General features: G+C 51.7%; 1 long non-coding RNA gene across 1 annotated transcript in view; it reads left to right on the top strand.

Annotated features, from left to right (window-relative positions):
* LOC138727826 (uncharacterized) overlaps positions 1–13,300 on the top strand; it is a 152,205-nt gene that overhangs the window by 122,170 nt on the left and 16,735 nt on the right. The window contains exon 4 of the long non-coding RNA XR_011338621.1: positions 5,881–6,136. This is a non-coding gene — a long non-coding RNA (uncharacterized lncRNA). The remainder of the gene's footprint in view (positions 1–5,880; positions 6,137–13,300) is intronic.

Here is a 13,300-nt window from a genome sequence, read left to right as displayed (position 1 = left end):
TCCTGCTTCTCGGTTCTAAATGTGCACATTGCAGATAATTCAGTGCAGAGGGGATGCTGGATCTGAAACGGTCTGTGGCTTTGTTTGTGACACCTCTTGGGCTGTTTCCAGGCTGGCACATCCCTACCACCACTCAAGGACCTGTCAAAGGAATTAGGAAAGACGCAACCTGTAAATAACAAAGCTCAAGACACTCTACGTAAACTAAAGCACAAAAGGAAAAGCCCGCGTGGGCTCACCATTTTCCTTGACAGTCTATGCTTTGCGACTTGAATCTCACAACCATTATTTTCCTCTCTAGTAGTGATGTGCAACAAAGGCAGAGCCAGCAGGCTCTGAGGGATCACAGGCAGCCCTCAAAGCAGCATCTTTGCTGTGCAGAACCTAACTCCAGCTCTTGTAATTTATTCACTGCAGAGAGTGAATTTATTCACTGTATGAGAAACGGTGTGACCAGCAGGTCCGGGGGGGTTATTCTCCCTCTGTACTCGGCACTGGTGAGGCTGCTCCTTGAATCCTGTGTTCAGTTCTGGGCCCCTCACCACAAGAAGGATGTTGAGGCTCTGGAACGAGTGCAGAGAAGAGCAACGAAGCTGGTGAAGAGGCTGGAGAACAGGCCTTATGAGGAACGGCTGAGAGAGCTGGGGGTGTTTAGCCTTGAGAAGAGGAGGCTGAGGGGAGACCTCATTGCTCTCTTCAACTACCTGAAAGGAGATTGTAGAGAGGAGGGAGCTGGGCTCTTCTCCCAAGTGCCAGGGGACAGGACGAGAGGGAATGGCCTCAAGCTCTACCAGGGGAGGTTTAGGCTGAACATTAGGAAAAATTTTTTCACAGAAAGGGTCATTGGGCACTGGCAGAGGCTGCCCAGGGAGGTGGTTGAGTCACCTTCCCTGGAGGTGTTTAAGGGATGGATGGATGAGGTGCTGAGGGGCATGGTTTAGTGTTTGATAGGAATGGTTGGACTTGATGATCTGGTGGGTCTCTTCCAACCTGGTTATTCTATGATTCTGTGAAAGGAACTCCTGAACCACTGTGAGAAGGAATGAGGGGGTGTGCGTGTGAGTGGAGAGGCACCCCACAGCTGCTGTCCCTGCGCTGCAGACCAAGACCCTGTGTGTCAGACCAAGAGCCTACAGAGCCCACCAGCACCAACAGAAAACCCGACAGCCCCGGGAGCTCTGACTTTCCCTGTGCAGCCTGTGCTGCAGGCTGAGGAGCTGATTTTTTATTTAAGCACATTCAAAATGCATGCAGAAGATTCCCCAGACCCGAGGCATCCTGGTGGGGCGGTGCTGTGGGGCGCAGCTGAGGACAGCGAGGGGCTCTGCCAGAGCAGGTGAGTGTGTGCAGGGTGGTTGTGCCCTCACTGTTCCCGTTCCTGCTGGGCTGGCACAGATGATGCTGTGACGGGCACATCCAGATCCCTCCAGGCTGTGGTGCTGCCAACACATCCCCTGCCCCTGTATTTCCATATTTTTGCTTTTGGCTGTGACTGAAGGAAGTGGTTGATGAGACATGTGAAAACCAAATGAGCCAGTCGGCAAAGACACCGCAGCCTCTGCTGGCGCTTTCACTTGAGCTCAGCACTCGCTCTTAACTTGGCTCTCCACCCATCACCCCAGACTGGGCAGATTCTTGAGCTGCCCTTGGTGGGAGTGAGAGCTTTGCGCTCCTTCATCGTGTGGGTGGCAGGAGTCTCGGGTGCTGCTGGCCTCTGGCTGCGTTCCCACTGGCAGAGCCTTGTGGATTCCTGCTCTCCTCAGGGCTACGAGGATAGAAAGTGGGGCGAGGGGAGCCTGGTCACTGCAATTTGATTTGTTTCCTGTGAGGGGTCAAAGTGAGTGTTGGTCTCCCAGATGCAGACGCATTGATCCGTGTCCCTCAGGACCAGGTGCAAATACAGGCAGGAGGTGAGGAGGCAGCTGCGGAGCATGTTTTCATTCTGTGCTCGCAGCCGCCGTGGGAGAGAGGCAGCCCAGACAGGCACAGCGGTGGGGAGTTTACCAAGGGACATGGCTAATTGTGTCTCCACGTCTGCCTCCTCCCCAGCAGGCACCCAGAGCTTTCCCATGCAGGTTGTCCATCAGTAGAGATTCCTTTTCAAACCTGATACAGCTGCCTGTGCAGGGAAGCCACAACTCTGGGCCCTGCAAGCCCAAGGGATTGAGGAGAGCCTGTTCCTCACCGCTGGGGAGTCTGGGGCACAGGCAGGACCAGAGTCCGCAGGGACTCTGGTCCCACCCTGGTCCTGCCTGCAGATGGGCACGGCATGCGCGCTGCTGGTCCTCTAAGTGCGCCTGTGAACTGAGCTTATTTAATAAACAACAGGAGCGTTCTCCCAGACCACATGCTGAGCTGTATTCAAAATACATTTGTACGAACATCAATTTTTAATGCAATTTATGCCAAATGTTGTTGCAAAAAGCAGCCGTTAACATGACATTAATTCAATCACTGGAAATACAGTACGTGTTGCTAAATGAAAACATGTTATTAGTCAATTAGATTAACTGGATGTAACTCCTCCAAACGCAATGTATTATGGTTTCTACATAGTTAATTACGTTGTACAGATTACATGGCAACAAGGCTTGGCACTGGACACACACATGCAATTAATACATAAGCAGAAAAAACAGCTTGCAATTTAAAGTTAAGCTCTGTAAAAATTATTTGAAATATAAATATCTTGCAAGCTCGCAACAGAATTTTGCTGATACTGTAATGGGAACAGGGCAATTGCTAAAAGAGCCAGGGAAGTCTTTGCTGTGAGATCGCAGATGTTTCTCGTTGCTTTCATAATGAGTTTTAATCTGCTTTAAAGGAGGACCATTTTAATTTTAAGCTGAAAATCTCCTGGCCCTGGTGAAGTCCCTCCCTGTGCAGGAATCTTTCAGCACCCACGCAAGCAACAACTTCTCTGCCTCCTCCTTTGTTTGTGTTTTAGGATGAATTTGTGCCCACTTGTGGGGAATTGTGCCAGACTCTGGCACCCGGAGCGGGCATCGTGCCTGGTAGCTGTGCGACACGCTGCAGGCACCACAAACCCACTGCACAGCATATGTGCCACGGCAAATGCTGCTGGGGTGGCCGCAGGCAGCCAGCGCCAAGCTGCACGTGCAGGGAGCCTTGCAGCTCTGCTGCCTCTGCCAGACCCTAGGGAAAGGGGCCATGAGTGCCCAGCAAGAGGCCCCTGGAAAGAGAAGGCTTCTTCCTGGGAAGGACGTGGTCCCGGTGGCCGGGCAGGCGGCTGCAGCCCTGCAAGCTGAGTGTCCCAGGAGGCACCCAGGCTGGCCCTGGTGTGTGGAGGAGCTGCCTGGGCACTCATGTCAGGATGGGAGCTCTGCACCGCTGAGGCCCCAGCGCAAGGTTACTGGCATCCTTGGAAGAGCAGAGAGCTGTGGATGGGATGGGGTGCAGCGTTTCATCAGTGCCAACACAGATCAACCTGTGCCAAGAGTGGTGTTTGCGTTGCGATGTGTGGCCAGGGTGGCAGGAGGTGTGTGGAGAAACTGCGTCACCTTTGTGGGATCCAGGGCATGGGATCCAGCTCCAGGAGCAACAGCGCCTGTGGTCCTCACATCCCAGCACCGGCACTGGAAGTGGGGACTGGGCCAGGAGGCGAGATGAGCTGAGCCAGTGAGCGGCATCCTGCGGCTCCTCCGGCGGAGGCATGGGTGCTGCAGCCCCAGCACCCGGGGTGCCCAGGGCGCACGCTGACATTGGCAGTCTGCTGGTGTTGGGCTGAGATTTAATTTGACAAAACCAGGGCTGCAGTTCAGGAGTCGAGGCGATGCAGTGGAGTGTAGCTTATTGGTTTCACTGGGAGCAGAGAATGGTTTAAGCAACCTCTGTTGCCGGTGCAGACACACACCACTGCGCTGTTGACTTAGCAGCTGTGCTGACAGAGAGAAGCGATAAAGCTCTTGGAGATATTCCTGTCTCATCTGTCTCGGGTAAATCAGAGGAAGGCTGGAGACATCAGAGGAGTAAAATGCAAAAGCAATAAAAAAACTCTCCTGCCTCTCGTTGAAGGCAGAAGCTGGTCCAACATGACCACTGGCAACAGAAAGATTTCCTGTGGTTGGGGGTTGCTTACTTGAGGAATTGTTGATTATTTAGTGGCTGCTCAAGGGGCTGGAGAGGGAAAAAAAAAATCAAAGCTCCTGCTGTTCTTAGGCTGATGAAAGGACTGCACGCTGCCCCTCCGCAGCCCTTGTTTACCACCAGACTTACCTGCTCGGAGTAGCTGGAGAGGTTTCTGGCTGCTTGCTCAGAAATAAAAGGCACCGAGAATCAATCATCTGTTTACATTGTATAACTTGTTGAAAATCAATTGGCTCCACATGTTGCAGATCTGATTGCATTTTGTTAGCGGTCACAGGGAACGGTTTTCCCCTGACGTGCCCGCTTTCGTGGTTTCTCCAATGCGTCAATTGTACCAAGCTTTTAGGATAATTGCGACTGAGCAACAATCCCCTTTATAAATATTAACTCTGATATGCTTGGGAAGCTCTGCCTCTCTTGGATGAATTTTTAACTAGCTTTTTAATCTATCGCTTGTTGTTAGAACAGCAGGAGTGTTTCTTGGTGCTCATTTCTGTCTTCCCCAGCTCCAAGAGAGCAGTGTCTCTGCCCGAGCCCCCGCTCTGCTAGGCTGGGATGGCCTCTGTGTCTGGGGCTGTGGGCAGGGGGGGCCGGCGGGGGCCACAAGCACCGGAGACGCTCAGGCTCAGCAGGGCACTAGGAGCACCCACTGCCCAGTCCTCCTCACGGCACAGAGCCACTGGGAGCTGCCGTATGCCAGGCCAGCCGTGGGGATGGTGGATGTGGGGGAGATGGGCGAAGAAAGGGAGCAGGTGATGGCAAGACGTGTCACGGGCAGCTGGCACGGGCTTTGCCCAGCAGCTCAGCTCCAGCTGTGGTTTTTTGGCAGTCTGGCAGAGCAGATGGATGGGTCCAGCACTCGCCTCAGCAGTCACACATCCCTGCCCGTGTCCTGGCCGGCAGCATGACTGAGTCAGTCCCTGTGCCTGCCTGTTGTGCTCATTTTCTGTGAGAAATACACTGGTGAGAAACTGGTGCGTTTGAAGGTTGCCAGGACCAGTGGAGACGAAAACAAGGAACGCGTTTTCCAAATGAGGAGGAAGGGCTTTGTTGCAGGAGATGCTGGTAGACCCCTTTCCCTTCTGTTCCCTTTCCGTAATCCCCGCTGTGCTGGGTTCCTCTGCTCACTCCCCGTCCCCTGCACTGGTGGCCCGAGCCCCAGCACTGATGTCCTGGGCACAGCTGGTGCTCACCATGCTCAGTGCAGCCCTGTCCCAGCACCTGGGTCAGGGGTCCCTAAAGGGGACATGGCCTTTGGTATGGGCACAGGCCTGTGCCTTGCCTGCTGCCCTCCCTCCACGTGCCCCTCTCCTTTCCTTTTCCTCCCCATCTCCCACAAGGTGATACAGACCTGCCAGGCTGCGGGCAAGAGGTAAGCAATGAGAAGGACCCAACACTGCACAGAAGGCTTTGCGCAGGGTGGGCTTCTCACTCTGGCTGAGACTGCAGCGCGGTGCCAGGACCCTCTTAGCCTTTCCTTTCCATCAGCATTTGTCTGGATGGTACTGCAAAAAAGCAGGTTGGAGTCCAGCAGCACTACTCTCGATTAAAACTGTTTCTTTTCCCCCACAATCAGATGCTGCTTTAATATCATCTGAAAGTCTGTCAAACTGTGTATGTTCTTGTGAAACCTCTATACGGGAGGAGACAAAAGGCATCAGAGATGCTATTAGAATGAAATCCCTACTTCACATTTCAAATACTTTAACAGATTTTTTGCTTTTTTTTTTCCTTGGATCTTTAATAAAAGCTTTTAAAATACTTTTTTTTTAGATGGTGATTGCTTGCCAAGGGGCATGGCTGTGAGGATTCGCCGAAGGCTTTGCAGTCAGAGGTTGCACAAGTCACTGCCCCAGACTAGGCTCTGCTCGCCTGTTCCAGCTGAGTGGCTGCCTGCGTTCCACAGGGGAGTGAGGACGGATCGCTCGGAGAACCCCGGCATTGCAGCTGTAAGCGTTTGCCTAATAGGCGCCTCAGAAATGCATCTCGGGAGCCATACCTCTTCCTAAGCAGCAGCTGTTTCTCTCCAGTAAGTATGTAAATCCCAGCACGTTCCCAAGTGCCAGAGGTTTCTATCAGGCTCCAGAGGCTGCACGCTGCCATGAAGGCTGGGAGACCGAAGGGGCAGCTCCGGTTCATCGTGGTGTGAGCGGCATCGGGTGGAATAACTACTCTTGGGCACTTGCTTCTCTTACAGGGTGATACTTGTTTTTAAACAATCTGTATCATGCCATGAATATTATTAACATTTTCTACCAGTCAAGATGAATGCAGCTTATCTAAAGAGTACGCAGACATTTAAGTACAAGAAATACAGTTAATGTTCCTGTAGACCATGCCGGGTTGCGTGGCTGTTATCCCATGCAGACGGACCCTGGCTTTGCCCCAGTCCATGCTGTCTGGGACAGGAGTGGGCAGATGCTGTGTGAAGGGCACTCACTGCGTCCCACTGTGCGCGTGGTTCCTGGTGTGGTGCTAGCTTGCTGCTGTGGTTGTGCTCCAGAGCTGTCACCTGCACATTCGGGCTGGAAACTGCAGAGATGCTCCCAGCCCTCCAACCCGTTACCCTGGCTGGCTGCAAGGGGGAGAGGGGCACCTCCTTTACATGAAGTAAAATGAAATTCCTGATGGAATGATGACTGCAGATCTCTGTGAAACAGTCCTCGATTTGACAATGGCCAGGCAGGCTGGGGGAGCTGCTCGCTGTCTGTCGTGCCAGCCAGCCTGATCCATATTTCAGCGCTTGGGGAGGGCAGGTTATTCCTCAGCTCCTTGGCGTGGTTGTGAAATTTAGTGGAAAAGCTAAGACAAACAGACTGTGGAGTGTCACATTTTGTTAGTGCTACGCAGAGAAGGGTTGTCAAACCCACAAACAAGACACGGGAGAAGTCTGGGATCGACACAGACCCTGACGTCTCTCTCCACAGAAAGAGCTTTGCTGCGAGCGGCACTGAGGCAAGGGCTGGGACACCTTCACTTGCTGCCAAACTCAGTGCTAAAGTCTGGAGCCCTAAACAAGGCTGATGGGAGTGTGTTTATTTAAATTGTCAGGATAAATTAACTTTTAACGCCACAGTGAAAAAGTCTTTAAAAAGTCTGTGCTGCGAATCAGGGGCATGAATATTCAGGCACATGCACTCATTGAATTAGTTGGTTGCAAACATATTTGGAAGCAGCTGTTCATTTAATAATCAGGGATAATCACAGAAATAGGCAACTGGTTACTCCATCTAAATTGCATGGTGAAAATTATAATTTTATAACTCTATCTCAGCAATTAGATTTAATAGCTACGAAAATCCAGCAAAGCCTGGTTAAGGGGAAGCTGTTATTGTTTTAATGCAGGAAAGCCAAGGTCAGACTGGGGCTGTCCCAACGTGGAACTGGCAGGGTCCCCAGTGCCTGGGTCACTTCTGGCACTGTCTGAAGTGCGGAGGCGAGACTCTGGGCCAGACAGTCCAATGCTAAAACCAGCCCAGGCAGGGGTTAACGTTCGTGGCATTTCCTGTCTTCATTATAATATTTGTCCCAAGAACAGATTAATTCCTCTCATTCTTCCTGCCTTTCCAGCCTTTTGTCACGGGAATGCATTTCACGGGACTGTGATGTTTGATACTTGCTCTGAGTTATAGCTGTGCCGCGCGCTGTAAAAGTTTGACTCTTTCAGTATTGTACATTTTGATTCTACCCCTGCAGGCTATAAACAACCCAAATTACCTCTTTCTTTAGCTTCCAAGAGGACTAATCCCCTGTCTAGTGCTTTATCAGTCAGTTGAGAAAGAGTGAGACCAACCTGCCAATCCAAACAGAATATATTGAAAAAATCATATTACCACGATGCAGAACCGTGCCGTAATTCACCGAGCAGCTCAGCCAGTAAAAGCCTGGTGCTGCGGCTGCTCCATTACTGTGATGAGAGCAGCAGCAGACGCACCATCCGTCCACCCCTGCATCCCTGATGCCCGACAGCCTCTCCCAAGACCCTGCAGGTGGCAGGGAGGGGCTGTGGATGGCACCCGCAGGACAGGTTGCTGCTAGGACCCTTCCTGACACCCTGAACCCCGCTGTGGTGATGGGCGCTGTGCTGATGGCAGGTTCTCGCAGTCCTTCTGCCTCTGGCCAGCCAGGGCTGAGCCCACTGTGTGCGGCAGAGCGTGGGCTGGAGTGGGTGTGGGGGTGCACCGTTTATGGCATGTGAGCTCCCCAAGCCTCTTCCCGCTTGTTGCTCTGTCAGGTCTCACTGAATGGGCCTGGGGGCTTCTCCTGCGTTTCCCCTCTAATGCCTTCAAGTGCTTCTCCGGCTTGTGGGTGGCCAGTGTCTAAACTGCATCACATGGTGCCTTATGAGGAGCGGCTGTGAGAGCTGGGGTTGTTTAGCCTTGAGAAGAGGAGGCTGAGGGGAGACCTCATTGCTCTCTACAAGTACCTGAAAGGAGGTTGTGGAGAAGAGGGAGCTGGGCTCTTCTCCCAGGTGACAGGGGACAGGACAAGAGGGAATGGCCTCAAGCTCCACCAGGGGAGGTTTAAACTGAACATTAGGAAAAAATTTTTCACAGAAAGGCTCATTGGGCACTGGAACAGGCTGCCCAGGGAGGGGGTTGAGTCACCTTCCCTGGAGGTGTTTAAGGCATGGGTGGACGAGGTGCTGAGGGGCATGGTTTAGTGTTTGCTAGGAATGTTTGGACTCGATGATCTGGTGGGTCTTTTCCAACTTGATGATTCTATGATCATCACTGTCCTCAATTCTGCTCAGAGTGTTGGTACCACCCCTGCTCAGGTAAGCTGCTCACCCCAGCCCCTCGCTGCACAGGGAGGCATGACAGGAGCAGCGCTGCAGGACCCAGCTGGGGTGCGGGGCTGCTGGAGGTGGGCAGGATGTGGCCTCTGCCCGAGAAGGGGGCTCTCTTGGAAAGAGGAGCCAGAATTCATCAGAGCTGCTGTGCGAGTTGCTGTGCTGCCCCACCACGGTGCCCTCCAGCCTGTGGCAGGCAGCTCCTCGGCTTGGCTGAAGCTCCTCTCCTCTCAAGCACCGAGGCCAGTGCGGGTTGCTCCAAGGTTTAACGCTTTATTAGAAAATGAGAGGTTAGAGCATGTTCCAGAGGAGAAGGAAATTTATTGTTGCCCTGGCCCTGCAGCAAAGCAAAACTCAAATAACCCAGGTGCAGGGAGGACTATAAATCCCCCACTGGCAATCACACTGCTAAAAGGATGGTGACAGCCACAGCAAAGTTTGGCCAGTTAATATTTCTCATATCTGAGTGAGAAAAATAGCAATATTTAAAATGATATCTCTACTGAATTATGCGGGGCTGGGGGGAGGAGGAAGCAAGCTGTGAGCCCTTCTCGCTGCTTTGCTGCAGGAGGTGCAGGTTGGCAGAGGGCTCTGTGGGAGCAGTAGGGGTCCCAGGAGTCTCCTCCTCATTGCCCCCCTCTGTTGCAGGGAACCCTCTGCTGCCTCCAGGCAGCCCTGGGCAGGGGGTGGGTTCTGCCCAGAACTCCTGGCGTGCTTTCCTGCCTTGCGTTGGGTGCAGGTGACTCAGCCTGGTGGGATTGTTTTGAGAGCAGGATGAGGGGAGCATGTGCTCCAGCAGACACCAGATTCGAAGCACTTGAGGGGTGCCAGAAGGTGGTGTCACGTTGATGTGATGGGGACAGTGAGCGCTTGGGGTGGTGACTGCCTGCAGCCAGCTCACGACAGGGACCGTCATGAGGAGAGGTGTGTTTCTCCCCAGCGCTAATTCCACCTGTACTGTAGGATGGAGAAGGTTGTCATCGTCGTAAGAGCTCTATTTTTCCATTTAAAGGCTTAATTATGAGAATATACTACTTTTTCATTTTCATTCCAAGGCGGTTGTTTTTTTTAAGTCATACTTGGCCACAAATTGAACGCCCTTGGCTCATGGTCCTGGGAACGGCAGGGATCGTGTAGCAAAGGAAGCATTTCAGCTCAATAGACCCAATAAATTTTCAGTGTATGTTTTTGTTTTATGCTGCAAGTGGAGGGAGCAGAAGCCATCAATCCTCACTCCTGGCTGACCCTGCATGGCTCGTGCCGCAGGCAGCCCAGGCAGCATCTGGGTGGGATAACCCTGATGGGGCTGGAGGTCAGGAAGATCCTGGGCCATTTTGGCCTGACGGATTTGCCTTTAAAAAATGATTTTCCATGGGCAGAAAATGCAAGGCGCTGAGGGCGTGCCGGGAGGGGGCATTTGGATCTTTCTGGGCTGACATCTGAAATAGCTCGCTGTTAGTCTTAGGAACGCTCTGGTGTGGGTGTTGGCGCGGGTCCCACCGGCACAGCCACTCGCTGTGCCCACAGCTGCACGATTCACAAGCTCTCATACCTCTGTCATTACCCTGTTAATCCAACACCTTGCTCCAGCCTCACACCACAGTGAGGATTTATGGTTCTTACAGACCAATTTCATTATCCCAGGGGGAAAATCAGCATCTTGTTATGGATAAAATGACAATAAATGAAACAGCCATTAATTTACGATCTTGCCACATAGTGGCACTCAAACAGATTCCCATTAATGGCTTGTTATCTTCACCTCTCATACAGGGCTAATAACAGATCATGGGGAAAGCTGCGGCTGAGCCCAGGTGAGGTGCTGGCTGCTGCCATGTGGGACCCCAGCCCTGTCCCGTGGTGGCAGGGTGACCCCAGCCCTGCTCTGCAGCCGCCAGGAGAGCCTGGACTCCCCTCTTGCCAGTCCTGCTCAGGAGCCTGGGGACCCACTGGCTTTCTGGAGGGAAAGATGGCTCTGCAACAGGTCCGGTGCTGTCCTTCCTCGTGGGGCTTTTAATTCAAAGCTGCCTTTTGCAAAGGCAAAGTGAAAAGCGAGGCTGGGCCAGCTGCACGCTCTCGGGGACAATGGGAGCAGGGACACATTTGTACGGGGATGTGCTGGGTGTGGGGACCCTGGTCCTGCTCTCTGCTCCCTCCCTTTGCACTGGGACGAGCCCAGGACACAGAACCTGCTGTCGAGGAGCCCTGCTGCGCAGCAGTGTGGTTTTCAATGTGTGATAATCCTACCCTTGGCAAATGGATTTGTTGACTATTGCAGACTCTGGGGGGATCCCTGCAGGGACCGATGGGGTCCCCTGAGAGCCCAGCCCTGCCTGTGGGTGTTGGGGAGCTGGAGCTGAGCCACAGCAGCTGCAGTGCTGGGGAGCTGCACTGGCAGAGATCGATCAGCTGGGGATGGAGGCTGCCATACAGAAAGGGGATGAAGAGTTGCCAGCTGGGAGATCGTTCAGGGGAGTGGTGTAAAAAGCTGTTTTTTTCTGTTTGCTTGCAGCTCAAAAAGCCCAGAAACATTGGCTTGACATTAAACAGCTTTTCAAAAACTTCAGCAAAACAAAAAGCACTGTAAAACACAAAACAAAGGCTGACCTTTCTGCTGTGGTCCAAGTATCCAGCGTGGACCAAAATGAAGAATTTGATTTCCTCACCGAATTTGTGCTTTTTTAAGACTATTAAGAGGCATCGGATGGAAAAGCCCCAAACCTTCTGCTTAAAATACCATTCTTTTTAAAGCCAAATAAAGTGGCAAAACCAAACTCAATCTGTGAGAAGTTTCAGTGACACCAAATTTGCTTCTTTGCCACAAAATATTTCATCTGAATTTCTGGCTGCTTTCTCATGCCTCTGTGGCTCCATGTACTCGGAGCTTGCTGGGGACCACACTATCCCAAGCTCTGAGCTGATGCTCCCAAGCCTGGAAGTGATGCTTCCAAGCCCAGAGTTAATGCCTCCAAGTTCAGAGGCAATGCTTCCAAGCCTGGAAGTGATGCTTCCAAGCCCAGAGGCGATACTGCCAGTCATACAGCTCCACCAGGCAACACAGACACCTCCTCAACTGCTGTCCCTGCACCCTCCAAACTCCACTACATCTCCTGCCCCTGCTGCTTGGAGGCAGGGAACAGGAGAGCTCTGCACCCGCACAGATCCCTTCGCCTGGGACGAGGGCAGAGGGGCTCTGAACCACCATGCTCCAAACACCTGAATCCACTGCTTCTGCTCTGGGTAAATGATGTTTAATTTGTGTTTTGCAAAACATGTTTTTTGCATGACAAATAAACATGCTAGGAATTGGTCTTCATAAACACATTTTTACAGTAATAGAACAGTATAAATAAACGCTCCGGCGTATCTCCCTGTGCCACTTCTATTTACATTCGAAGTGACCTGTTATTACTGACCCCTCTGCCATAAACGCCTAATTGAGAGGAGGCCACTGAGCAAGCAGGGCCAATGTGAGAGTGCATTATGCTAAATAATTCATAATGAGCTCTGTGGTTGTTGCAGTGATATATGTAAATAGGGTATCCTTATTTTTTAACTTACAGCCTGTGTTGGTTTATGAATTTTAAAAGGAGAGTCTTCGTTCTGTAGTGTGGAACTGGAGAGGGTTTCTTTTTCCCTGCAGTCTCATCCCTAGGCAGCTTCACAGGACTGACTATGAGACGGGAAAAATCTGCTCACGCACCTCTTTCTGCTTTAGCACATTTTAAATCTGTTTATTCCTGTGTTTTACCTATGGCTTGGTGACAGTCCCAGAGGGTTCTACCTGCAGACCCAGGACTGGAAACTGGGAGCTCAGCATCCACTTGTCATCAACGAAACATCCTTCCCTGGCGTCCGGCTGCAGGAACTCAGCCCTAAAATCTGAGTTCTTCTCCAGTGCAGTAAAGATGCCTCTTCAGTGGGGAGGGAGTCGTAAGGGAGCTTGTTTGCAGCTTGGACCGAAGCCGTGTAAGGTTCCTGGGCCCCGGGAGCACAGCTGGGCTGTGCAGTGCCAAGACTCACGTGCTTGTTAACAGCTTGCAGGAGAGAAGTATTTCCCCTTTATTCCACCTTTTAATTCAACATCATGTTTTCTTTTCCGTTGTCATGAGAGTGAGATGAGAGGAGCTCCCAGACTATCTCTTCAAGACCATTTATAATTTATTCTTTCTGTTTCTGCCTTGTTTTTCTGTCTCTCCTATTTGAGAATCTTTGCAGTCCCTGATATTATTCTTGTCCCTCTCTAGTTCTCCTCTATTCCTACAATACCCTCTAGAGATAGGGTAATCACTCCAAGAAAATTAACTTACATTCAATGGCAAAAAGCTTCATTAAAACCCAGTTAAGGATCCCAAAGGTACTTTCTGTTCCTTAGAAATATTCAGTAAAACTCATACTTCC

This window comes from Phaenicophaeus curvirostris, chromosome 16 (genome assembly GCF_032191515.1).
Source record: "Phaenicophaeus curvirostris isolate KB17595 chromosome 16, BPBGC_Pcur_1.0, whole genome shotgun sequence".
Classification (NCBI taxonomy): Eukaryota; Metazoa; Chordata; class Aves; order Cuculiformes; family Cuculidae; genus Phaenicophaeus; species Phaenicophaeus curvirostris.
This window is presented reverse-complemented; position numbering and strand designations above follow the sequence as displayed.